This window comes from Haemorhous mexicanus, chromosome 1 (genome assembly GCF_027477595.1).
Source record: "Haemorhous mexicanus isolate bHaeMex1 chromosome 1, bHaeMex1.pri, whole genome shotgun sequence".
In the NCBI taxonomy this organism is placed as follows: domain Eukaryota; kingdom Metazoa; phylum Chordata; class Aves; order Passeriformes; family Fringillidae; genus Haemorhous; species Haemorhous mexicanus.
This window is the reverse complement of record NC_082341.1, coordinates 22,974,918-22,999,619: the sequence shown is the minus strand read 5'-3', so window position 1 is coordinate 22,999,619 and position 24,702 is coordinate 22,974,918. Positions and strand designations below refer to the sequence as shown.

Below are 24,702 nucleotides of genomic sequence, written 5' to 3'. Positions count from 1 at the left end.
AAAAATGCCAGTTCTCTACACCCTTGCTGCATCCTCATTGCCTCAATACTTCAGATGAGCCCTGTATCCTTCCTGGCAGACGGTGCCTAATCCCCAGTAGGGAGAGCAGACAGAAAAAAGACATCACTCATTAATTTAAGCACTAATTGAATCAGTTCCTATTCAGCTGAAAATCTCCCTCCACTCCAGAGTGAAACCGGTCCCAAAACCTAAGTCTTTGCCAGACCTAAATCATAATTCTGACTGAAGAACAATTTTATTTTTCTCTGGCTCCCAATGCTTTCATACAAACAAGACTTATAAGAAGACTTTTTATGTATGTACTACTATGTAAGATCTACTTTAAAAAACCCAGCCCCAAATCCTAACCACCCTAAGGAACAAAAAATGAATATATTGCTCATTTAAACAGCAGTGTTCCCCAGGGTTCTCTGTGCAGCAGATGTATTCCTAACATGACTGCAGCTATCACCCATGACCAGCAACTGTTGGCTCCAAAGCTCAGAGGTGCACTTTGTTTCAAGTTCTAAGGCAACAAGACATACCTTGAGAGATATATATATATATATATATATATTTCTGCTTTTATGCACACACATGGATAAAACTGACCTTTTTTTTTTTTTTTTTTAACTACTGTAGTCCTGACCCTTTCAGGGGCTCCATGCAAAGAGGCCAGTATGCACACAGAGCTTGTTTGAAGCCAATGTGGTTTTCCCAGTGGGAGACAGGAAGAGATGGGAATTACTGAATTAAATTTGTGTATTGGTATTTTCAACATAAATTAAATATTTGCAGCTAAAGCAATAAATACTGAAATCCTACTACACGTTGATACCTTTTAGATCTCTGGGAAGGCAAGTGACCTTGGTCTTGCTTCTGTCATTCTAAACTTTAAACTTTAAAGGAAATTTAGTCCAGATTGAGAGAAGGATTCCTAGTCCTCACACTAGCACTCCAGAAACTTCATTTGCTTCAGTAGGTCTTAATCACATCCCTAAAGCTAAATATTTTTTCAGCTACGTTCCTAAATTAAGTTTTGTATGAACATCAGAATAAATAAACCTTTTATATGTATGAAGAATTACAGTGCTCATCACTTTTGTTCAGCACCGCCTTATCAAATACTATTTCACAATTCAAGGAATGCATTCAAATTCCTGTGAAGAGATCCAGAGGATTAGCTCTTGTACACATCTTTTCCTGTTTGGGACAAGGCTAACAAAATCTGAATGCTGAAGGCTGAAATTCTGAGCATGGTGAAATGTACTTGTTAGACCTTTTAACCTATAATTCTTTAGGAAAAACTAGATATTGTAAAATCTGAGCCTTGCTGAGCAAGCTTTAGGGCATTTTCTCACTTGTTATTTTGCCTCTTGATTATCACTCATGCACAGAAAGAAACTACCAGAAATGCCCAGGGAATGGCTAATAGTCTCAAAGCTACTATTTAAAAAGATATTGATAGAATTAGCTATCATATAAAAAAAATATTTGAACTGTGATTTGTGCTTATTATACACACAGTTTATTTGTAAAAATTGGCTATTATGATTAGCATACATTTTTCAGACTTGATTGTAAAATGGCATTTTTTTAATAAGCCTGTTCTACAGTGACACAAATACTAAATGAAGACAACATACAAGTACTTACCTGGGAGAAAAAGGTCTTGAAAATAAAGGACACTTTAGTAATTATTTTCATTCATTTCACAAAGCTGGCACCTTAACTCCCCTGGGTCCCTGAATGAGTGTGTGAATATCCAGGGAACATGCTATCACAGCATTGCTAATTCATCTGGATTTGACCTCTGAGGAACAGTTTGTGTCATCATGGAGCAAAAGCTCTGGTAAAACATTTGTCTAGATGAAAGACCTCAAGCAGTTAACCTACACAGCAGAGGCAATGGAGCTGGGCACGAGGATAATGACCTCTACCCAAATGGGGAAGGTACATCAATGTAACACTACGACAGCAAGACAAAAGATGACGGCAGCTCAGCAGGAAAACATTAGCAGTGATGTCATTCTGGGTACTGTATGAGAAGAAATGCCTTAAGAAGTACAATGCCAATCTGTTTTTACCTAATAATTATTTCAAGTTTTAATATTTAAAAAAGATTAAACATCATACCGAACTTTGTTCTTCACTTTTATTTTAAACTCTTGCTTTCATTCTGTTTTATTTTTTCCTAAATAAAAATCCTGATGGAAGTAAATACCCATGTGGGTAAAAGTTAAAATTCAGATTAAATAAACTTTCCTCATTTGATACATGAATTATTGGATGGATGTTTTTCTGACTTCAGGTAGTTAAGACACTGTTCTTAAACATAAACCAGAAGAACTTGATGAGCCTTGTTTAGCAAGTCAGACCTGTCCTAACAGACAGATTAACTCATTTCTTATGCAGATTATTTACACTTAGGATACCTTTCATTGTTTATACTGAAGTTTTCTTCTTTCTGTTTTTAAAAGGAGACACTGTGCCACATGTCCATTATTTTTACCAGGCAGAATGCCTTGAATATTTAGCTACCACTCTTTTAGCACCACACCAAAAGTTCTGGGTTTAAACTATTTATTTTTAAAGTAGTAGCATGATCAGGCCTGCCTGCTTATCTAAAGATCTTTGCTTTATGAGGGAGATTTTAGTCTGTGAGCTTTCCTCTACACATGGTAGGCAGCTGTCATCAGCAGTGAGCAGGGCGAGGGGTCACTGCAGCTGCTCTGTGGAAGCACAGGGTTCCATCAACATCGCAAAAATCCTGCAGAGTGGGAGCTGGGACACCACGGATTAGAGTACATTGGAGTGTGTATGTAAGGTCACATCATGTCTGTCAAAGTGATATCAAACTGGTACACTGTACAATACATTTTACTGTGTTCTGTGTTCAAAGAAAATAAAGGGAGAATGGACATGTGTGTAGCAGACCACGGTTTAATACAGAATTTCACATTGTCCTTCAAAATAGATGGATTTTCTAAGTTCACAAAGACACATAGAATATGTATACACAGTGGAGGTGTGTTGGCTTAGAAGAGAACTAGATTTCATGAATTCTTCAGATCAGACATGAATGACATCAAAATAATTCTTATTAATTAAATAGTAGAAAAAAACTATTAAGAGAAACCAGATGTTCACATTTCCTGAATCCTACACACTAATATACATAAATGTCTGTCCTTGTATACATATGTCAATAGTTTCTTGTGAAGTGCTTTTTCATATCTCCTCATGAAATTTCACTTTGGTGAAATCAGTTGCTGTATTTAAGATAACCCTAAAATAAGGATAGATAGGTAGAAAACACATAATTCTGATTTGTGGGTAGACACAAATCTCTCCCAAATCTGCCTGTTTCAGAGGACAGTTACAGGATATTGAATGTCATATATGTCACGTTGCGTAGAATCCACAGAATCCAGAGATTTGTAATTCTCATTGTTAGGGTGCTTCAACCAGATGGAGAAAACTACACTTCCCAATAACAACAGCAACAACAACCACAACAAGTTATTGACCTGACATCTTGTGTTAGGAAACAAGGAAATGGGTAGGGCAACAGAGAATTTATTCTGGCTGAAATATGCAACAAAACGAGATGACTAGACACTAAACAATGTCTCCTATTTCTAGCAATCTTGTGCAAGCTGAAAGCTAGCAGAGGTATTCGGGCAACAAGGATTCATCAAACTACATCTGTCTACAAAGTCGAATGGTCGATGACACTATAACAGTTTTATGCTGTTTCAAAATTGCTTTCACAATTTTACAATTACTGATAATCACTTTCAGCAGTAGAAAATAAGAAATGTAGGTGCAAAGAATAAAAAAGGAGAAAGATCCTGTTTGCAAACTGTACAGTTGTGAAGCATGAGCTGCTGAAAGAATCCAAATGGTGTGATTTAGACTAAAGCATCCCAAATATCTGAACCAGCAGGACTCTGTGACCTTCAAGTTTCCTCTGAAAAGTTCTGAAGTTTTTCTGTTCATGGGGATCACTTTAAAAATTGCTGACCCTGGCAAAGATTGCAAAACTGTCAAAAAAAAAAAAAGTTACTACCTTAAGCACAAGTAAATTACAAACCTCCCTTTCTCCTTACCATAAATACCAACACCCACTTGCACAGTAAGCCCTTTAATCTCTTCCTCACAAAACCCTTCATGCCTGGCATTCACTTACACATGCATTTGCAGTTATTTTTCACAGCCAATTACCATCCTGCCCTAACCCAGTCATTACCCAATCTTCCTGGACACACACATTCACTTGAAGACATCCTCCTCCACTTCAGCTCTTCCCACACTGAAGCCCTCTCTTCTTAACCACTGGCCCAAATACACCTGAGCTGCTGAGAGGCTTCTGAGCCACCAGAGCTCAGCGTGAATGGGCTTTGTTTCTTTGGATCTCTCCAGTTTTGTTTAATTTTAAGCAGAAAATCTTTGATGCAGGACTATTTCTTCCTGCTTTCCTGGGAAAGGCTTCCCCTTACACTGGACAGACAAGAGTTGCCAAGACTGAAGAATAAAGGCAGATGAATACCCCTGGCAGTGCCACGGTCTCTTCTCAGCTTCACTGCTGCTGACCTGGGTCTGTCCCCAACTCTGGCCCCGCTGTCTCTGCCGTTTTCTACATCAATATTGCTGCCCAAGCACCAATGACCTCCCTCCCACAAGTGGGAACAGCAAGGCACCCGCTGCCTTAAGTGACGTACTTACGATCAGAGAGGATCACACGAGGGCTGCCTGTCTTAGTCTACCCATCAAATAATACTTCACCTGCTTACAAATGGTTTCTCAGTCTTAAGTGAATTATTTTTGTGCATGTCTGAATAGATGAAAAAGATTAAGGAGAGTTGGTGGCAGACATATGAAAAAGTGGAAAGTTTCCCATGGCTTTCAGCCTTGTGATTGCTCTTCTGAGCCACAGTCTCGGAGAAAAAAAATTAATCTCCAAATGCTATCTCATTTTCTTGTAAGAATAGGACCATAGCTTTATCTTTGTAAAAAAATTTAATCCTAAGGACTGATCTTTCGAAGGAAAGAAAAGTTCCTGACAAAATGGAAGGGGCAAAGAGTCATAAGAAAAACGTATCTGAAAAAGGAATTTTTCACCAGAATTATGAGAAATTCTGTCACCCATTTAACTTTGAAATCCTATTTGCCATGTACTCTACTGCAAAGCCATGGCACATATTTTTCTCCCATCGGTTCCTTCTTCTCGCATTATTCACAGGTTAGAGATCAGTTTCCTACAGCTTGTAGAGCACAGCAGGAGCTGAGAAGAAGTGACACACAGACAGCCCTATGTCTGCATATCTGAATTCCCAACTTCCACAGTTTCTTCTGCAACATTACTGGGCACATGACAGATGACTCTTTCCCTTATTTTCTGTGAGGCACAACCACTTTTCCACTTGATAGGTCAACCAGCTAGAAAATCAATACATGCAGGCCAGTGGGCCCCAAGAGTCATCCTGTAAGCATGATAATTACGTCCAAAATGCTGTAATTAACAACACGCACCACTACAAGCTCCACTTTTCAAGTGACCAGAGTGATGATTCAGAGCACAGCCCTGTACAAAGCTCCCATTTTAGGCTACAGAACTGGAAAATTGAGAACTCTTCAATAATTCTATGTTAGAAACATCCTGGTTATAATTATTAGGTTATGCTGGTAACAGGATTTCATGTATAATTACTGACCCATATTAGAGGAGTAGGGCAACCAGGAGCTAGCTTAGAGTAGTTAACTTGCAATTAGCTCATAATGATTTCATTACTTGGCACATTGTTTTCTTACACAAAGCTCCCATAATTTCTTTTCTAAAATTACAGAGAGAATTGCTGATTAGAAATCTCCACCTGAGCCTGGAATTTATGCACTTGTTTAATTTCAAAATAAATAAAACTAAATTATATACTTATGCACATATAGGCCAGGCCTACCGAGATCTTTAGGAGAAATATATTCAGGCTTTCAAAACAGAGGTACAGATATTAACAAAATAATTTCCAACTGCAAAATAGTCTTTCCTTCCCTTTACGGTATTTGCAATTATTTAGGCAGATAGCAGAATATTTTCACAGCAATCTTAATCTTTGTAATACATCAGAAAAGTTCTTTGTGCTTCTTATGTGTTTTTAACAAATGAATAGCTGTGGATTTGGAAAAATTCTACATATATTGATTACATAAAGAAAATGCTAAACCTTTGATTCTATATTCTTTCTAAAAATGTTGATCATATTTGCACATATGTACAAATCTCTTTGAAACACCCTCTGACATTCCTAAACAATAACAAAGAACCAGAGTCTTGATGTTTCCCTTCTTTTTTTTGTTACCCTTTGCATTCTCATCTTCTGCTTCCCACTGGTTTCCCTACCCGCTCTTCTGATTTGGTAAGAAATCCTGCTGCATGTCTGGGAGAGTTAGGAAGGAAAAGAAAGTCTTGCAGTGACAGAGCCGCTCTGCAGGCTGACAGCTTGAGACATGGCTTCTAAATAATTCAGTCTGGGACCAGACATGGCAATTCTGTCTGTGCAGAAATACCTCAGAGCCGAGGTCAAACACTTCACGTTGTCAAGAACAAGCAATTAGTAAGTGGAATTTCCACACTTTGAAATGGGCTCATCGTTTGCTTTCAACTACATGGGTAGGAAGTATTAGTATGGGTGGACTCAAGTTGCCATCCTTAAAAAAACACCCAACAAAAGACTCTCAACATTTGTGCCTTTAGATTATTTATTTCATTTTCTTCTTCATTGGTCTTGATGCTGCCTGGTCAGTACAGTGGTAAATTCAGGGCTAGAGGTGTTACCATCACAAACAGGGATGGTTCTGTAATTTGCAAATGGCAAAGCAACCAAAAAAGTAGGTTATGCAAAGACAGTAGTGCAATGCCATGTGACCAAATATTTAATATTTACACTTCACTTACACATATAATTAGCTTTTTTCCCTGAGTATACAAACAAAAGCACGTTTCTATTTTCACCCATACACTTTAGGGAGGCTAAATTGTATAAATGCAATAGATTATCTGAAGGCTAAGTACATCCTCTAGGTGTGTGCACACATCTCTGCACACGAGTTTCACACAAAGGAACTTACTCAGTTCCAGGAGAAGAGGATTTCTTAGCACAGTTCACTGTCCCTTTTGCACTGTTACAAAACAAATGCTGATGACAGCAACAGGAATAATACTTCTAAAAAAAGGGACTGTTTAATTAAAGTCTATAGAATGCAAATTCATCATGCTATTCAACATGAAAGTTCTTTTCAGCTAGATAAAGGATTTTTTGATGGGCTGTCTTTTTTAATGATTTTTTTTCGAACAAGTTTAATGTCTTAGGTCTGGAAGCAATCAAACTGGATGTGACTGTGAAGTATAACTCTGAAAATGCTTGCAACATAACTCTGGCCTATTGCAATGTTGTTATTATAGTTCTGGTTTCTGCTGGAGCCTTGGCCATGAAGCTGCACAGGAGTCATTGAAGAGAGTTCACAAAAATACCCGTTCCCCCACCATCCCTCAAGCAGCATGGATTAAATAACTGCTGCTCAGCTGCTGTCTTTTAAATAAAAATATTCTCTTCATTGTACATGCAGCAGTGACAGGTTGATGTACATTTTGCCTTTGTTTTCTTTTTCACTCCCCAAGTCACGGATCACCAGGCAGGGCCACACTGAGAAAAGGTTTGGCATGTTTTACAAATTTTGCTTGTTTTCTTTTAGCACAGGAAATAGGGTGCCCAGAGGAACTTCTTTTCTCTTGTTTAACATGGACAAAAAAGCATCAGAAAATGGTAATTATTCAGATCAGACAGAAAATGTCACTATTTCAAATGAAAGTTAAGGTGTTTTCAGAGACATGCCCTATAACTCTCATAAGTATCAAACTTGGTACTGTCAGGTAATGCTACTATCCTAAATAACTTTTTTTTGATAAATTATCCACAAATGGTTTTATTCTCAAAAACATGGGTTTTTTCCTACAGAATTGGAAGTACTGGAGAAAAGCTTAGCCCAGAGTGTTAAGTGGGTCAGAGGAAGGCAAAAAATAGAAACAGACTGGTTTGGTAGAGGATGTGAGAATGGTTATGGGATCTAAAAATCTCCAGATTCAATCCTTGGTAGTTTCTACACCAAAGATTTTTTGTGAGGCAGACTGAAAACACAGTATTATGTATTTGTGCTCTCCTCTGCTCCTTTCCCTACCACTTGTCAATGGCAATTGTTAGGGACAAAACATTAGTCTTGATGGGCTTTCAGTCTGCCTAGATATGGATGTTTGTATGTTTGTAGGAACCTTGAAAACTCCAGTTTGGGAGGCAGCCAACCCTGAGATCCTGGGAGTGCTCAGGATAATCTACCTGTCCTGTGAGCTCACTCAGAAATTTTTTGAGAAATGTAGTTCTTAAGCCTAGAACATTATTTTAAAGTTGTAGTGTAGTTATCTACAGGTAGTTTTACATTAAATTTCATGTTTAATTTTATGCATTTTCCTACTAATCCTTAATTTTGATACTTTTGGAGCTGGACTTCATGAACACCTTGGCAATAACGACTAATCAATATCTAATCCTGTGATTTGATTCAACATCAATTCGTGTCCTACAAATTGCATTTTTTGGCATTAAAACACAATACTTTATGAAAAGAATGTGTATTTACCATAGTAGATAAAAATCTTACAGCACTATACCAACAAAGAAAACTGTTCTGGTCATCTGTGACAGCCTCTAAATCCATCATCAGAAAGAAAAATATCTGTCAAAAAATATCTGTAATTAAACGTTTCCAGTAGTGTGTTACAAATCTCAAGATGCCCAGTTATTGCCTTTGACTATCTCAGATGCTATAAAGTGCTTTCATTGTTCATCTAGCTGGCTGATGGTTTCCAGTGTAGGTAGGTGACTCAAACTGCACCTCCCCAGCCAGGGGTGCTGGAAGAGAACCACATGCAGAGATGTCTGCATGCTTAGCCATTCTCAGGAATGTGAAATACTGAAAGATGGAGTCAAGGCTTGGAAGCAATGTACAAAGCTTAAGTCAATTCTTCTACTTATATGGCAAAGCTGAGAAAGCTGCTTTTTATGCATATTTTCTCCCATTATACCTCCTCTCCTCCCACACCAAGAAATACTCTCACTTATGAGGACACTAGGATGAGAGTGCTTGAGGCAAATGTTCCTATATATGGAAGAGTCTGAGTTAAAGATAGCTCTAGATGACAGATCATGTTAAATTCTCATCATGCCCATGCTCCTCACAGTTACTGTAGTAGAGATTAAATGATGAGGAAAACTCCCCTGTTTAATTCCAGATGCTTCACAATGGGAAAAAATACTTGAAAAACTGAGAAAGAGTTCTAAATTCCTATTTATTTCCTTTTTTGATATCATCCATAATGCTAGTCTACATCTTTCAGTGAACCTGACACCTGAGCAAGCATTTATGTTTTCAGTTAACAGCAATGTAAAGGTGCCAGATAATATTTGTCAAAAAATGGTGCTGTTTTTCATTTGAGAGGACAATCTCCATAGCCAAACGACCTGCAAGATCAGTGTTGCACTGTAACCATAATTCAAACCACAAACCTAAATATGTGGTTTCTATTGCCAACATATAATGTTTGCTGTATATTTAATAAAGTGTTCACAGACTTTAACACCATATGCAGGCATTTTCCTTAAATGGATAAGGACATTGATAAGAAATGTGATTGCCATTGTCAGTTCTGAGGTATGTGTGTAAATATTTATCATCTTTACAATCTGGTTCTACACAGGCAGGTTTTATCCATATATTTTGTAATTTTTAAATTGCATGTGTTTGCTACAACAAATATTTCTATCACATGCCTTTTTCTGGTTTTAGGTTAAAACTTTATCATCTCCTATATGTGACATTTTATGAAATCTTTCATGTTGAATTCCTGTGCTACTTTAAGACCTAATGAAGACTTCTCTCCCCAAAATATATTTTAATCTGAAAACTTCTAATAACTGAATAGTAAGCCAAATAAAAGAGGACTGAGCCTGTATAACCGGAGTTATACAAGACTGCTCTCACTCTGGGTGACAAACATAGAAACTGGCACAGCTGAGGATCACACTGCTCTGGAGACAAGAGCCTCCTCCTACTTTCCACCCTGTGGGAAATGAAGAATGGCTGGTTGGTCTACATAGCTGCAAACCCATAATTTCTCCTCATCTCCCACCTATCACCCAATCAGCCTCCAAGGCTCTGTAGGTGATCCCATGGAGGACAGATCCTTGGTGTACAGGCAGATAACATTTGGCACAGACTCCTCTGCCTGAGGATTGGACTCCTTGTCTGAGTTCAACAGCAGCAGGATCACTCTCTCCACCATACACTTCTTGTCTGGCTAGGAAAGCTTTCTCTGTGAAGATGCCAGCCCTGTGCTCTACCCATGGCACTGGCTTCAGCAGAACTGCCATTCATGGCAATGCTGAATGAAACCTGCTTCCATTCACATTTCTGTCTGAGCAGGAAGAGAGGTTCAGGCTCCATCAGGGGCTTCAGGGCAGCTCCAGCCACCAAGAGCAATGCCAAATGAGGGCTAAATGGACACATGCAGCCCATATCCCAGCCCTCTCCAGTGGTGGTCTTTCCATAGAGGCCTGCAGTGGGGCTGTAAAAACAGCATGGCAAATTCAGAATGAGTATGTAAAATATGTGTACATGGGCGTGCATTCAAGATGTACACTTCACAGCTGGCTTTCAGAACTGGCAAAGCCAGAGTGTAAAACATAAGAATAGTTTTCTGTGACACAGTTACAGTCTTGATAAAGAAACATCATTTGAAGAGTGAAACACTACTCAGGGACTCCTTTTGAAATTCCTGCAGCTTCTATCCAGAGTCTTGGTTTCAGCTGTTCCCTCTGCCTCTCCATGGGTAATTTTAAACATCTCATAAACACACATAGTGGGAATGAAGGGCAGGATTGAGAGGAAAAAAAATGGGACCAACTTTATTCTCATTCCAGACAAATGGGGAACAAACCAAATAATCCAAATATCAAAGCAATTTACTATGAAGCTTAGTGGTAGACTGACAGAGACTGATAGTTACTTAAACATACTGTAAGCAGATTAATAATTATTATTTAATAGGAAGCTGAGTATATTGTACCTAGTTTGGTTACAAGCTGTACAGATTGCTACAAGCTGTACAGATTTCTTAGCCTTTTCAGAGTGGATAAAATAAAAAATTACTATGTGCTAGAAGCTTCTTTCTTTGCTGACAGGAACCAACTACACTTTTGCCCCCTCTTAAACAAACCAGTGTACTTTTCACTCCATAAATCTCATATTACTTCCTTCCTTTTCATTTATTTTGAACCAGAAGGAGGAGTTTTTAACAGAAGTGCTCTATGGCAGGAGGAAAACAGCAAATCAGGATGGAAGCCACATAAGGAAAGTAAATCAAAAGTAATAAAATCATGGAGATCTAGCAAGGTTTGTGGGGGGAAATGAAGTCGAAGTTGACTGACTCCAGAGCTGGAGAAATATTACACATGAGAAAACACCATTAAAAATAGGCTGCACTCTTAACAGATGAGATGGGAAATGAAGTAATAATTTATAACAAAGATAGGAAAAAACCTGCCAGGTCTGCAAATTTCAAATGAGATGCAAGTTTGAATAACAAGTGATAATGAAATGCAAGCACACAATCTTAAGGGTAGAACACCAAGGAACAATTTAATTAAAAGGAAAACAATATGCTCTGCAACACAGGATCAGAAATAACATACTGCCTGGTGTTTCTGTTCAGCCAACTAGATAGCTGTCTATTTGATAGGGCAAGCAATGCATTCCAGAGCTTGAAAAACTTTGCAAAAAGGTTTGAACTTGACCTGAAAAAATATCAGTAATGACTTAGGTCATTATTCCAAATAGGTATTTTCTAAAATTCTTTCATCTGATTTTAAGTGACACGAGTATGAAACAAATGGAAATGTCTGTGGGCATAAGAACTTCTGTTATGCATGTATACCTTTTTAAAGTAGTTTTACTTTTAAAAGCAGAATATGCCAAGAATTTACTGTGATAAATAGGGCCATTTTTTTTCCAATCCCTAAGAATGATCTTAAAAAATTCACACAGTTTGGCAAGCCTTCTAAAACAGAAAAAACCTCACACCCTCAAAATCTCATACGTGATATTAAGCAATGCAATAAAAGAGTTGCTTATTTTATATTGAAGGATATTAACTACAGTGTGGGATATTGCAGAAGAATATCCCATATCTGCAGATTTGCAAATGAATGTCATGCATGATTTATAAATGCAAATGTGAATAGTAGGTGATAATGAAATACAAGCAAGCAAATACACATGGTAGATCAGATACCCTGGGGAGGTGGGGGAAGTGTGCTGCACTAAATGTACATTTTCAAATGTCAGAGTTGGACCCAAATGGCAGAGAAAGCAGCATCTTTAGATAGAGTGGAATTATAGGAAAGTAGCATGTGGATAATACCAAATGAAGGTAAAGGTAGAAGGAGTGTTAGTAGTTGTGAGAGAAAATACACTACTAGGGTGCATTAACAATAAAGGCATTAATCTTAGTCTCAAAAAGTAAATACTGCTTACATTGCCCACTAAATTTAGTCAAGATTACCAAACCTCAGAAAGTCCACAAAAGAAGATAATGTATGTGGATGAATATTAGCTAAAGTTAATGGATATTCTTGATTTACTATGATTAGTAATATACAAATGAAATACCCAGGAGAGAGAAGGAATGCAGATTCAGAGGACAGTAACTGCTCCTGGGGAGCCAGGGCAAAGCAAACACCAAGAGGAGCTTTTTCACTCAAAATACCTTTGGACACATTCAAAATACCTTTAGCTCAGGTACCAGCAAATTTCCTTCCATGTAGCAATGATAGATTAAAGGAACTAATTCACGTTTTCCTATATTTTGACTGGTTCTGTAGTTAACAATTCAGCTGTTGTTTAAACTGAAGGACTCAGCATCAAGAAACCTTACAAGTGTAATTCTTATGTGGAATCTTATGTGGAATTCTTTTTAGGGAGGAGCTGGGGTCAGGGTTAAAAATGCACTCACCATATGCAACTTTGCCTGACAAGACAGAAGAAGTGGCATATTTTGATAAGGCTGTTAAAAACCTAAAGAGCATCAAGTCAGACACAGCTCCATTAAAAAGGAAAAGAAAAAGAAAAAAAAAGAGAAAAAAAAAAAAAGGAAGAAAAAACCCTCAAAATGTGAACTGTGTTACATGGGTCTGCCTATTTCATCTTGTCTTGGCATCATTGCAGTAGCTGTCTGCTGTTTTCCTACTGTTTTTTAAAGCTGCAATGATTTTTGTGTTGGTATGCAGAGGCAGAGTTTGATGGCCTTCCAAATCTGTATTTACAATTTAAGAATTAGTGACAGAGGGCTCTATCAATATGGGAATTATTAAAACAGAGCACTAATAAAGCAATAAAAGATAAAGAGATTAAGTATCTAAAATTATCTGTAACCTGTAACTTGATGCCTCGCATAAAGCCTACACGTAGATAAAATAAAAGCTCGGAATTTTTGGGCAACTTTGACAGCTGACAACTTTTTAGAACAGTTTTCCATGAACTAAAATCATAGCTTTACCTGAAATTGAGCCATGGATATCTGGCTTACTTTACTTTAATATATTCCATGATCTCTACCTGAAGCAGCTATACCAGCTCAGAAAATTAAGTATAATGTTTTAGGTGGCACATGTAAAGATATATTATAAACAACTAAACTTAAAATGTAAGAACAAGGACAAACCCTCCTTAGAATGGAAATATTAAATATTTAAGTATTTTTATCCTATATAACAGACTGCCAGTAGAACGTGGGCACCCAAGATATCCACAGGATGTTATGAGGGAGGCGTTCAAAAAAGAACTTTCAAAAGAGCTGCACCATGGCTGAACCTTCAAAGGGTTAATTACACAGCTGAGTGTCTATTCCATTTACTGATAAGCAGAAAATGTTGTAATTTTTTGGATTTATGAATTGCTGGGGTCAGTCTGTATCTTGCACACAACAGTGTCTGTCTAGCTCTATCCCCTACATGCTGGGCAGAGACAATTCCCCTCTCGCCTGGAACCCCAGAGCCCTCTAAGCTGCTTGCTCTGTAACCTTGGCAGCTGGGGCTAACACAATTCCTCGTTTTTGTTTTTGCAACTGGGCCTCTCTAAATAAAAACTACAGAGCCTTGTTAGCCAACAACTGAGCGTGAAATTGTGACATTGCAATCCCCAACTCTAAGACTCAATCAATATTTTTTCATTACAGATTTGTACAGTTAGGTCAACAAGAAGAAAAATGCTCAGGGAGCAAAACAGACAAAACAGCAGAGAATTACAAAATCTCTTCCAAGCTGTAAGATTATTTTCATTATAATGATGTAAAAAATACTCTCTGATGTAATTTTTTACATAAAAATGAAGGAAACCTACATTAGATTGGAGACAACAAAATTATCTGTATGGCCTACCCTGATGCATCTTGGCAGTACAATCTGTTTGACATTCAAAAGGTTTACTATCCTTTTAAAGAAACTACATCATACTATCCTTTTAAAGAAAATACATCATTGTATTATGTTTACAGCAAGTGTAAACATAAGAGACAGGTTTAAACTGCTGAATTTTCTGGATGATATTTTCATTGCATTAATTAGTAGGAAGGAGGATTAGATGGAGGCACAGGGCTAAGCTGGTACATTTCAGCTTGAGAATCAGGGGCAATCTGCTCCACAATGCAGTTGCTGCTCTGACCCATTTCCAACAAATTTTAGCTCAGTAGTATACACTGGACCACTCATTTTCTTGAACCACACTGAAAATCATGAAGATAGAACCAAATATACCTGAAACTTTTTGATGCAAAGGTGGTTACTATAGACCACTAGTAGTTTGCTACTGGGTAAACTAGGTTTTACTTTACCTTCTACAGTTTTGATAGCACTGTAACAATCTCTAACATAAAGCCTCATGATAAATCAGGATAATTTGGTAACAGAATAAAAAAATAATTTGGTAACAGAAATAAAGACCATACCTGCATTTTAAATCCTTATTTTTACATAATCAAACATTTTTTTGAAATAGTATTTTTCTCCAAATAGCATTTGAAGGGAAACATCACTTTGTACCATCAAATACACTTGCTCCCAGGAGTTATGGTTACAATTAGCCAAATATGTGTTATGTGTTCGATGTGAATCTATTTCAGAACAGCTACGTTACAATGTGAATTGAACCCCATAGGTATCTACTCTCTTGGTAAAAAATCACTGTCTCTTAATATGAAACCATGGCCTTGATCTGAAGGACAGCCATCACAGAGGGATTCAGAGGGCTGTTATAATTCTAGTGAATATTTTACCCTAATCAAGTTGCTTGCTGAAAGCCCCAAGACCAATTTTTCTTCTGACAGGAGCACCCTCAGAAAGCTTGGCTTTATTACAGGTCTATATTGTTAAACTATTTCTTCTGCTGGAAGAACATCCTCTCACTTTCCAAAGACACTCTCACTGCTGGGTAGGAATTTGCTTCTTCATATGCTACTTTCAATCTATCTTTCCTAAACCCCAAACAATCCCTCTGTCCTCCACCACTGTCTTACAGAGTTCAAAAAGCCAAAAACTGAAAAACTGAGTGAAAAAACAAGGTCACTTTATAATCTACAGAGGACTGAAGTTTAACTTGGTTAGAGCACAGTGCTAATAACACCAAGCTTGTGGGTTCAATCCCACTACAGGATATTACTGAAAAAGTTGATGGTCCTTGTAGGTCCCTTCCAACTCAGAATATTCTGTGAGTGTTTATGTATTTTAAATGGCTTTTGCAACCTCAACTGTTCTTCATGTCAGCAGCAAATAGAAGTAACTATGGATTTGAACCACAGCAGGAACAGCCAAGTCTTTCTTGGTGTCTGACAGCAAGGATAGAAGGACTCTGGGACAGGCTACCCAGAGGAGGTGGTGGTATCACCTCTATTATTAGATGTTTTTAAAAACAGGTTAGTCAAACATCTGTCAGAATGACACTGATAGAGCTGATTCTGCCTTGGGGAAGGCAGGATAGACTGGATGACCTCTCGAGGCTCTTCCTGCCCTATTTTTTATGATTCAGTGATTCAGCACATAGCTTTGAAACACCCTGGGGCTTGATTCTTTTCTCACCTCATGTTATTTTTAAACTGGTGCAACTTCACTGACATCAGTAGAGCTTTTCCTCCCGGTCCTGCAGTAAGTGTGAGAAGAATCAGAACTCACATTTCTTAAACAAATGGAGGTTGGGTCTACCCTCCCACTGTGCTGCACTGCTGATTTCCTGAGATAACATTTTTTACCTCTTTAAAGCAGGCAATATCAGTGATTTAAGTCAACCTTTGTATTATTTTAGTAAAAATCTGAAACCCATTATATGAAGCAAAGGTGAAAAAAAATTAAGTAGAAACATTCTTTGCAATTTTCAGTGAATGTCAACTTTTTCTCCCAAAGTATTTCTCTTTGTGTAGAGATGGAGCTTGGGACTGAGAAAAAGTCCACCTCAGCTACCAAAGGAAGCCACAGTAGATAGCAAAGAGGAAGAAAAGAAACAGGAGGGCCAATACTAAGTATTTAGCAGTGCCTCAGAAACAAGGACACAACACACTACAGTTGGCTGCAACATCTTGTAGACAGGTTATTCTAAAAATGTTACCGACTGGGGGTGGGTTTAGCATGTGAGCTAATAAGTGTGGAAGCTAATCACATTCCCATCCATCAATCTCTAAGGACAGAGAAATAGATAAAATATATCAGAAGCCCCTGAAGTTACACAGCATCTAGAATACTACATATTTGAAAATGTCAGAGCCATCCACATTCCATGTGCAGTTAGCAGGTTTACACAGAGCTTCAAATGCCCAGAAAATCTGCACTCTGTGCCACAGTCAGTGAAATATTGTTACACTGCACCAACTCAAACAGAGGAACCACAGAAAACACAGCCTATACTGACTAATTTGTTTTTTGGCTATCATCATCCATAGATGTTACCTATCTAGGGACATCACCACTCTCTCTTGTGGCATTCATTTTTTTTATATATATATATATATATATATATATATATATATATATATATATAAATTGCAAAAGTATTTTCTGCTCATTTGATTTTCCTTTCATGGATAATAAATTGTCTGTTTATTTTGTAGGTGTGAAGGACATACAACACCAAGTAGTAAACTATGCTTTTCATATGTTTAATCTAATTCAAACTAATAATAAAAAATAGAAAAATGGTTATTGCAAATTCACTTCAAAAAAGATTAAATATAAATATAAATATACTTGTAGGTGATTTTCACTTTCAGAAAATTCATAGACATGAAGATTTTAAAAAGTGAGAACTTCATCTGAAACATGCTGCTCAGGGCTTCTGCACTTTTTGAGACCTTTGGGAGATCCTGTCTTCTGATTAGTTCTACAGTGCTCACTCCTCTTCTCTGCTCTCATATCCCTGGAACAGCTTACGCAAAACTTCATGAAAAAGATGGTGAAGATATGAATGGAAAAATTCTCATAGGCTGCTAATTCCAGTGGTAATTGAACCTGGCATATTTCCTCTATTCTGGTCTAACTGGGATTTGAATATTTGTTTCCCTCAAGTGAAGGTTGTGAAATTCCCTGAAACACAAAACTATGATGAAAAGGTCCCTAGTGTGCAAAAGAGATTTCATTTACTTGTGCAGTGCTTTGAGATTTGATTCTTCACTTCAGAGTACAGGATTTCCTTGGGATGATGAAACATTGTATAAAACCCCAAGGAACATGGAAAGGTTCAACTCCCACCTCTGGATTCCTTTCATTAAGAAAATGGTGTCTGCAGATTTGGTGGGAGGTGGCAGGGGGTGTAAGTTTTTGGCCTGAAGAACAGTTAAAAATTAGTGACAGGTTTCAAGATGTGTTCAAAGAAATAGTTTATATGGACTCAGAGAAAAAAATCTTTAGAAGCCCTTTAATGCCAAATCGCTCAGACAAACCTGTACAAAATTTCACGTGACAGCAAAATACACAGCCTTGTCTTTTAAGAAGTACTCTGTCAAGCACAGTACCTCAGAACATGCCTTCTCTGCTTCTGAATTTGAAAACCTGTTTCACCCTGCTCCTTTGAAAAGGCCTACTCTGCATCCAAGTTTATCATAAGGTCATCTTCCTTTTTCAGCTTTTTTCTGCCATTATATTTGCTTATCTCAATTAGATTCTGAGCCTTTGAGATGGGTGATGGCAATCAGAGATAGCTGCATGCTGTCATGCTAGTTACCACATGCCAGCTCATTTCAAACTACCCAGCTCTTCCAGAAATGAATACTATTCACTTGAACAGGACCTTTCTTTAACTTGTTTATTTGGTTGGTTTAGTTTGTTGGGTTTTTTGTTTTCTTTTCTTTTCCAGCAATGCACTGTGCATAATGGGCAAGGCTACTCCTCAGCCTGAGTACTAACCCTTCTGGGTATTTTCTGGGAGAAAAAACCCCAAAGTTCCCTGAAGCATCTTGACTTTGAAATCTTTTTTAGTATTATCTTACTGGTCAGCTGCCCAGCCTTCATAGGTAGAGACTGAAATATCTGCAATAATAAAGACTACATAGAGAAATAGAGGCAAAGAAGTGGATGTCTTTCTGTGAACCTTCATGACTTAATCAGGAGCATGCCTGTGTATTCTGTTTTTACTCAAGCTTTGTGCACCTCCTCCCTTTGGTACTGTTCTTTAACCTGCCAAAAATGGTATCACTGTTTACTCACTCAGAGAATCAAGTTCAATATAGCTAAAACAGTGAATACAGCAGGGCCTTCTATAGATGCAAGGACATTTCTGACAGCATTCTCAAAAAAAGGGACTAAAATCTTCCCATCTGCCACCTCTCCTGTTCATCATAAGCAGTTCTTTGCATCAGTGTAGAGGCTTGGACCTTGATTGCCTTTATTGAAGGAGGTGAGCAAGTGAGTAGTCTTTGCACTGCTCAGTAGAAGTGATTAGAGGCAGCATTTTCTAGCCTCAAAAATTTGGTTATATTTTTTTAAGACTCTCACATAATTAGAGTTAAGAAAGTTCAATAGATGCAATTTACTTCTGTCTCAGTTTTTAGTTCTTAATAATATTATGAATTTCATTAATAATATTCATGGGGTTGTCTGAAATGGTGCATTAACATTTCTCCTAAAGCAATATCCTTTTTATCTACGTGCTATTTTCCTATCTGTCTGCATAAGGCCCCTAGAATTTCTTTTAAGATATAGCAATTCAATAATTACTCAAAACTCCCATCTACAAATTAATATGACTGGAGCATTTAAGTATCATTGAACAGGCAGGAATGAGTTCAGAGTGGAAAGGCTGGCCAGTTACCTCAGTAAAACCAGATTGTGTGCAGAGGGGGGTAGCAGACTGCAAAGCTGAACATGTGGCCTGAGATCTCTGCAGGAAGGAGTATTATTCAATATACTATTGCATGGTACCTAGTGTGACTGAACCTAGCCTTGCTCTGAGCCAGGGGAGCCACATCCTAAGACAAATGTAAAATAATGACACTTCTCTTCCACAATACACAGATCACATTCCTAAACAAAGACCAAAATTTCTAGAGTCAAAGATACAGCAAATTTTAAAGTACTGCAATGTCAAGGCCTTATTGTGCACTTCAGGCTAGTGACCAACCACATTCTGCAGATAATGAAGAACTTGCTAAGAAGAAGGAATAACAAAGTTGACAGCAAATACATAGACTGATCACCACGACACAGCAGCTATAAAGAAAAGAAAACATGAGATTGTATTGGATCAAGTAGTACTTGATAGCAAAGATGACAACATATTACCATATAAACATTGTGGCTGGAGGCGAGTTAATAATAATGGTCTTGGTAGGTGCAGGTCATTAGGATTGCTTTGTGGTAGCCCTGTAAATTATACATGGGCTTGCTTTTAGGGAATTCACCTTTTTGCACTCCTGGAGCTTTTATGCCAAATAAAAAATGAAGGAAGCAAGTAGAATTATTCTTGCTTATGTAGCAATTTTGATAAACAGGAAGGAGTCTCATTATTAGATTAAAAAAAATAATCACATTATGTCAAAATTAATCAATGCAGTCAAAAGTCAAAGTAGTCCATTCTGTCCTCTTGCTCCTCAGAAGGTGTGCTTTACCTAATGACTGCTGGGGGAAGGCTGAGAAGCTCCTTAATAAACACATTAACATACATTTTGGTGTATGCCTGGTACTATCCAAGTTTTGAAGACTCTCCCTAAGTTAAGGATGATATGCCAAGCTGTCAAGAACATTCAAAAATGCTAATGGGTATTAACCCACATATATAAATAAATAATTAACACGCAGCAATTCTCTCTTCACATTTAAAGAAGATACTTTCAAATCTTTCAATCCACTCAGATTAGATTATGATCTCTTAACCAAGCAGTTTTTTCAGCAACTCCAGCTAGAAACCCTTTCTAATTTCCAGGACATCAGGTTTTTCTTATGTGATTCAAGATTATTATCACAATTTAATAATAAATTATCCAGCAATTTATTTTAATGTAACCAAGTATTAGAAGATGATTTTTTTTTTTTTTTCAGTTAAGAGTTCAGGAAAATCTGATTGACAGAAGTATGTGTGACAGGGCTACAAATCCAGCTTCAAAGCTCCTATGATTGAGTGAAAATCATGCTGACCCAGTGCCATTTAACTCTGTTGTTTCAAATCTGATAAAACCCCTAAACTGATTGGTTAACCTTGAACCAGCAGGCTTTGTGGTGGTTCCCAGTAACCAGCATGGAGCCACTGTACTCTGCTCAAATGAGATCAGGTGTCCCTTCTCAATCCAGATCAAATTTGTGCTGCTGGGAAAGCAGGAGTGCACAGACCCCATCTCAATGACTGTGGAACCATGGCAGAATTGCAGTAAATGCTGGAAAATCTCTTTGTGCAGTAAACACACCTCTGAGTGTTATTCACATGAAATACAATAAGGCCCTCATAATAATTCAGAAATGTATTTCCAGTGCTTTAAAAAACAAAATGTAGCTTAAAGGAGCTCAGATAAATTAACACTTCTTCCATATCTATTTTCTTCATGCCAAATCAAAATAAATTTCACAAAATACATAAGGTCTATTTGGGAGAAAACGCCAAACAATTAAAGGGGATGTCTGGTCTCAGAGATGACCTAATTTAACATATTTAGGAGGGAAATTCTGTCAGCAGGGAAGCAGAACACTACTTTCACCACTAGAACAGGACTGACCATATGCACACACTCAAGGCACAGCTAACATGGAGGGTTGCCCTCTTCCAGACCAGGTACATTGCCATACCTCCAGAAAATGAGCAGACCAAATCTTGACTTCAGTAAAGTCTAAGTAAATGGCTGCACCTACAGAATCTTAACAGCAACAGCTGGGACTCAAATTCTATTCCTCCATGACAAAGAACATGAGCAACACATTTCTGACTGCAGCTTCCCAGCAGACTGCTCTTTGTCCAGTGACTCCAAATAGCTCTGGATTCACATGACAAGCAGCCAGCACACTACTGACTACCACTCAAAAAGGAGAAAGAACTACCAGTTAAGTGCAACTCCATGGTTCATGAGACTCCTTCCTCAGCTTATTTTTGCCTTTGGTGCACTCACAGTCTTAAATTTTTTATTACCCAGTGAAATTCACTCTAAAAGAAACAACTCTTGGAATAACAAAATAAAAAGGAAACAGATTTTCCTCCCTTAAATCAAAACCACTGTGCCAGCCTGGAATCCCCTAGTGACAACACGAGCCCAAGACAGAACAATGGCATAGCTGCTTGATAAATCACAGAAAGTGAAATTAATATTTTATAAATGGGAATGGAAAAGTCTGTCAGGAAACCATGGTTCTGCCAGGATTTCATTCCAAACCACATCAGAACGAGATACGAGAATACAAATAAAACTGTGCAACTTGTCCTATGACCCTTTTGGTGGTCCATCAAAGTCACCTGCAGAACTGTATGAAAAGAGAGTGGGACACTTCCTTTTAAAGGAACACTGATCCATTTCCTACCTGCCGTGTTATTTCTCAAAGAATTCATGTGAATTTGCAACATGAGAGCTGAAGCTCAGATCTACAGCTTTCCAAGTGGAAAGGCAAGTCCATGGCAACACAAGGGATGCCAGTCTGCATGCATGCATACCTACTCACAAGTGTTTCTCCTTCTCCTTCAGCTGCACCCCATTCTCTTGGTCACAATTTCACTTCTCTCAATGTTTTTCCATTGTATCACTGGTGTTGAAGATTGCAGGTCATACACAAGGTAAGCAGCTCAGGTCACTTTACAATCTTGTGTATTCTAACCTTTTGAGCCATCACTGTTTCTTTCAACAATTTTTGCTCAGTGATCAATTAGCCACTGTATAAGCATGGAAAGTCACCATGTCCACCCTCCTGTTACGGCCATAAAAATGATCAGTCTTTTATTAAAATTCAGCACTTCATAAAGACAGCTTTTGCTATGTGCTTAAATTTTACTTTGTGTATTACTCTAAAAGACTGGAAGATAGATTTCTTTGGAAACTATTTTTTGCCTTCCAATTATTATAAACAATATTTTATTTTAAATTTTATTTTCATCAGCTCGCTCCCTATTGACAAAAATGTCCTGCTTAAAGCACATTAAAATAGTGAATCAGAAAATGGATGCTCTAATTTACTAAATAAAGTAAAAAATAAAAGACAATGTAATAAAAAGATAAAGCCTTCATAGAGAATTGCAGCAATTATATCTCCACAGCTACAATATAACCCAAAACTTTGCAAACCCTTTGATTATTGAACCATGGCTGAAGTGAATAATTTGGCTTTCATTAAGAAAACAAGCACATTCATTCTCACCACAATGGAGAGAGGCAGTTTTAATTAAACCTTATCAAAAGATGAATAAAGAATAAACTCAATACCCATTCCACAGGATTCTATTTTCCTCTGTTTAGTTTAAGCTTGCCATGTTCATGCAATAATTAACCACTGTCCAAGGAATGCTGGAGTTGTGTTAATGTTGGTAAAGATTTAATTAGTTCAATTATCTGGAGAGTATTGAAGGCTCAGCATAGTACCAATTTCTTCAGGCTTTATACATACCTCAGATCAAAATATATTAAACTGAATTATAAGTGAACAAAGAAAATTTACTTTTTAACTTCAGCTACTGAATGGATGTGTGTTTAATAATTTTATTGCCCTCGTTTTAAAATGAGGTTTCAGAAATAGAATATGTAAGCTGTGACTTACCCAGTCTTCCAGATAAGCTGGTGTTTAGGGGCTTTTTTCCCTAAGTCGTCTTATATTTTAAACAAAATTAAGTTTACTTTAGAAAAGAAAACCCAATGGTTCTTTAAGCAGGAAAAAGTATAGTTCCTTTTACATTTTTTTCCCCCCGCTGCCGACATATTTTACATCTTTCAAGGAAAGTGAGGCATTTAAAAAGCATTGAAAGCAGTGACACAGACAACTGTTTCAATCTGTCAGACAGCATGGACAGACAGTAGGGATCATTTCAGAAAATAGAGCGGCCCCCCAGCGGCCTGACCTTCCTGGTGGGAAAGCGAGCAGAGCGCGGTGCTTGACAAGCTCGCCAACAAAGGAGGATATTTAGTCCCCCCAAATTCTGACACGCTTCTCACAGGAAAAACGCAGAGCGGGATGAGGCGCCGGTGACTGCTGCTAACAAAGGGCGGGTTCTAATTGGAGATTGCACCGTTACTGTGAAACAAAGAGGAAGAGATGAAAAGTGAAAACACCACTTCACTGCACGCAGACTGCAAGCAGTGGAGTGAGCTCAGTTTCTATTTTTTAAAAACTGTTCAACTCCATATTAGATGCTATTCAAGTTGCAAGCCCTCTGGATCTGTATGTGCAGCTCCTGCCTTCAGTGGGAACAGAGCCCAGGAATGGGAGCGTTAGAAGATTTCCCTCCTTGTGTTACTAAAATATTATCATCGGCCATACTTCCGAAGGGATGTTTGAATAAACCACATTCATTTTCCTGTAAGGTTTAAATGACATGTTTATTACTGCCATGGTCCATCCTTGTTTTCCCAGCAGTGTGTTTTGGACTATGAGTTCTTTCTAACCAGTGAAAGCTGCACAAAGATGGCCAACACGTGAGAAAGTCACAGGAGTTTATCTCCTAGAGGAGCTAAGCACTGTAGGATGACGCTATCATTTTCTTATGAAGCAATAAAAACTTATGAGTTAATATAAAAGTAACTGTTTTGAAATTGCATACTACATTATACCCAGGCTGGATTCAAGCTGCTTGTCTCTTTAGGTAGTCAAAAACTACTTTGTAGATTGCACTGCTATGCTTCCAAGCAGTAAATATCATTTGGTAAATAACCCTTGTAAAATATTGTACCTTATTTTCTACTACTCATTTCAGCTGGAAAAAGGTAAATGCTTTAAGGAATAAATTAAACTAATAAGAGAAGGTGTGAACTGCACACTGAGTGCCAACTGATGCCTCAGTTCAGCTCCCATTTTTACCAAAATTTGATCTCCCCTTCAAGTTTTCTGTAGGGTGGAAGAAAAAGGGAGATGATGAAATTCATTCAGGCTTTTCTTGAATCCA

General features: G+C 37.7%; 1 protein-coding gene across 4 annotated transcripts in view; it reads right to left on the bottom strand.

The window, feature by feature from the left end:
- CDK14 (cyclin dependent kinase 14) overlaps window positions 1-24,702 on the bottom strand; it is a 344,690-nt gene that overhangs the window by 52,968 nt on the left and 267,020 nt on the right. Inside the window, exon 15 of one of the 4 annotated variants that reach the window (XM_059842993.1) lies at window positions 3,124-4,046. The exons of the other annotated variants lie outside the window; for them this stretch is intronic. The gene's annotated coding sequence lies outside the window, so the exon portion shown is untranslated. Of the gene's footprint in view, window positions 1-3,123; window positions 4,047-24,702 lie in introns of those variants that run through there. 4 annotated transcript variants of the gene reach the window in all.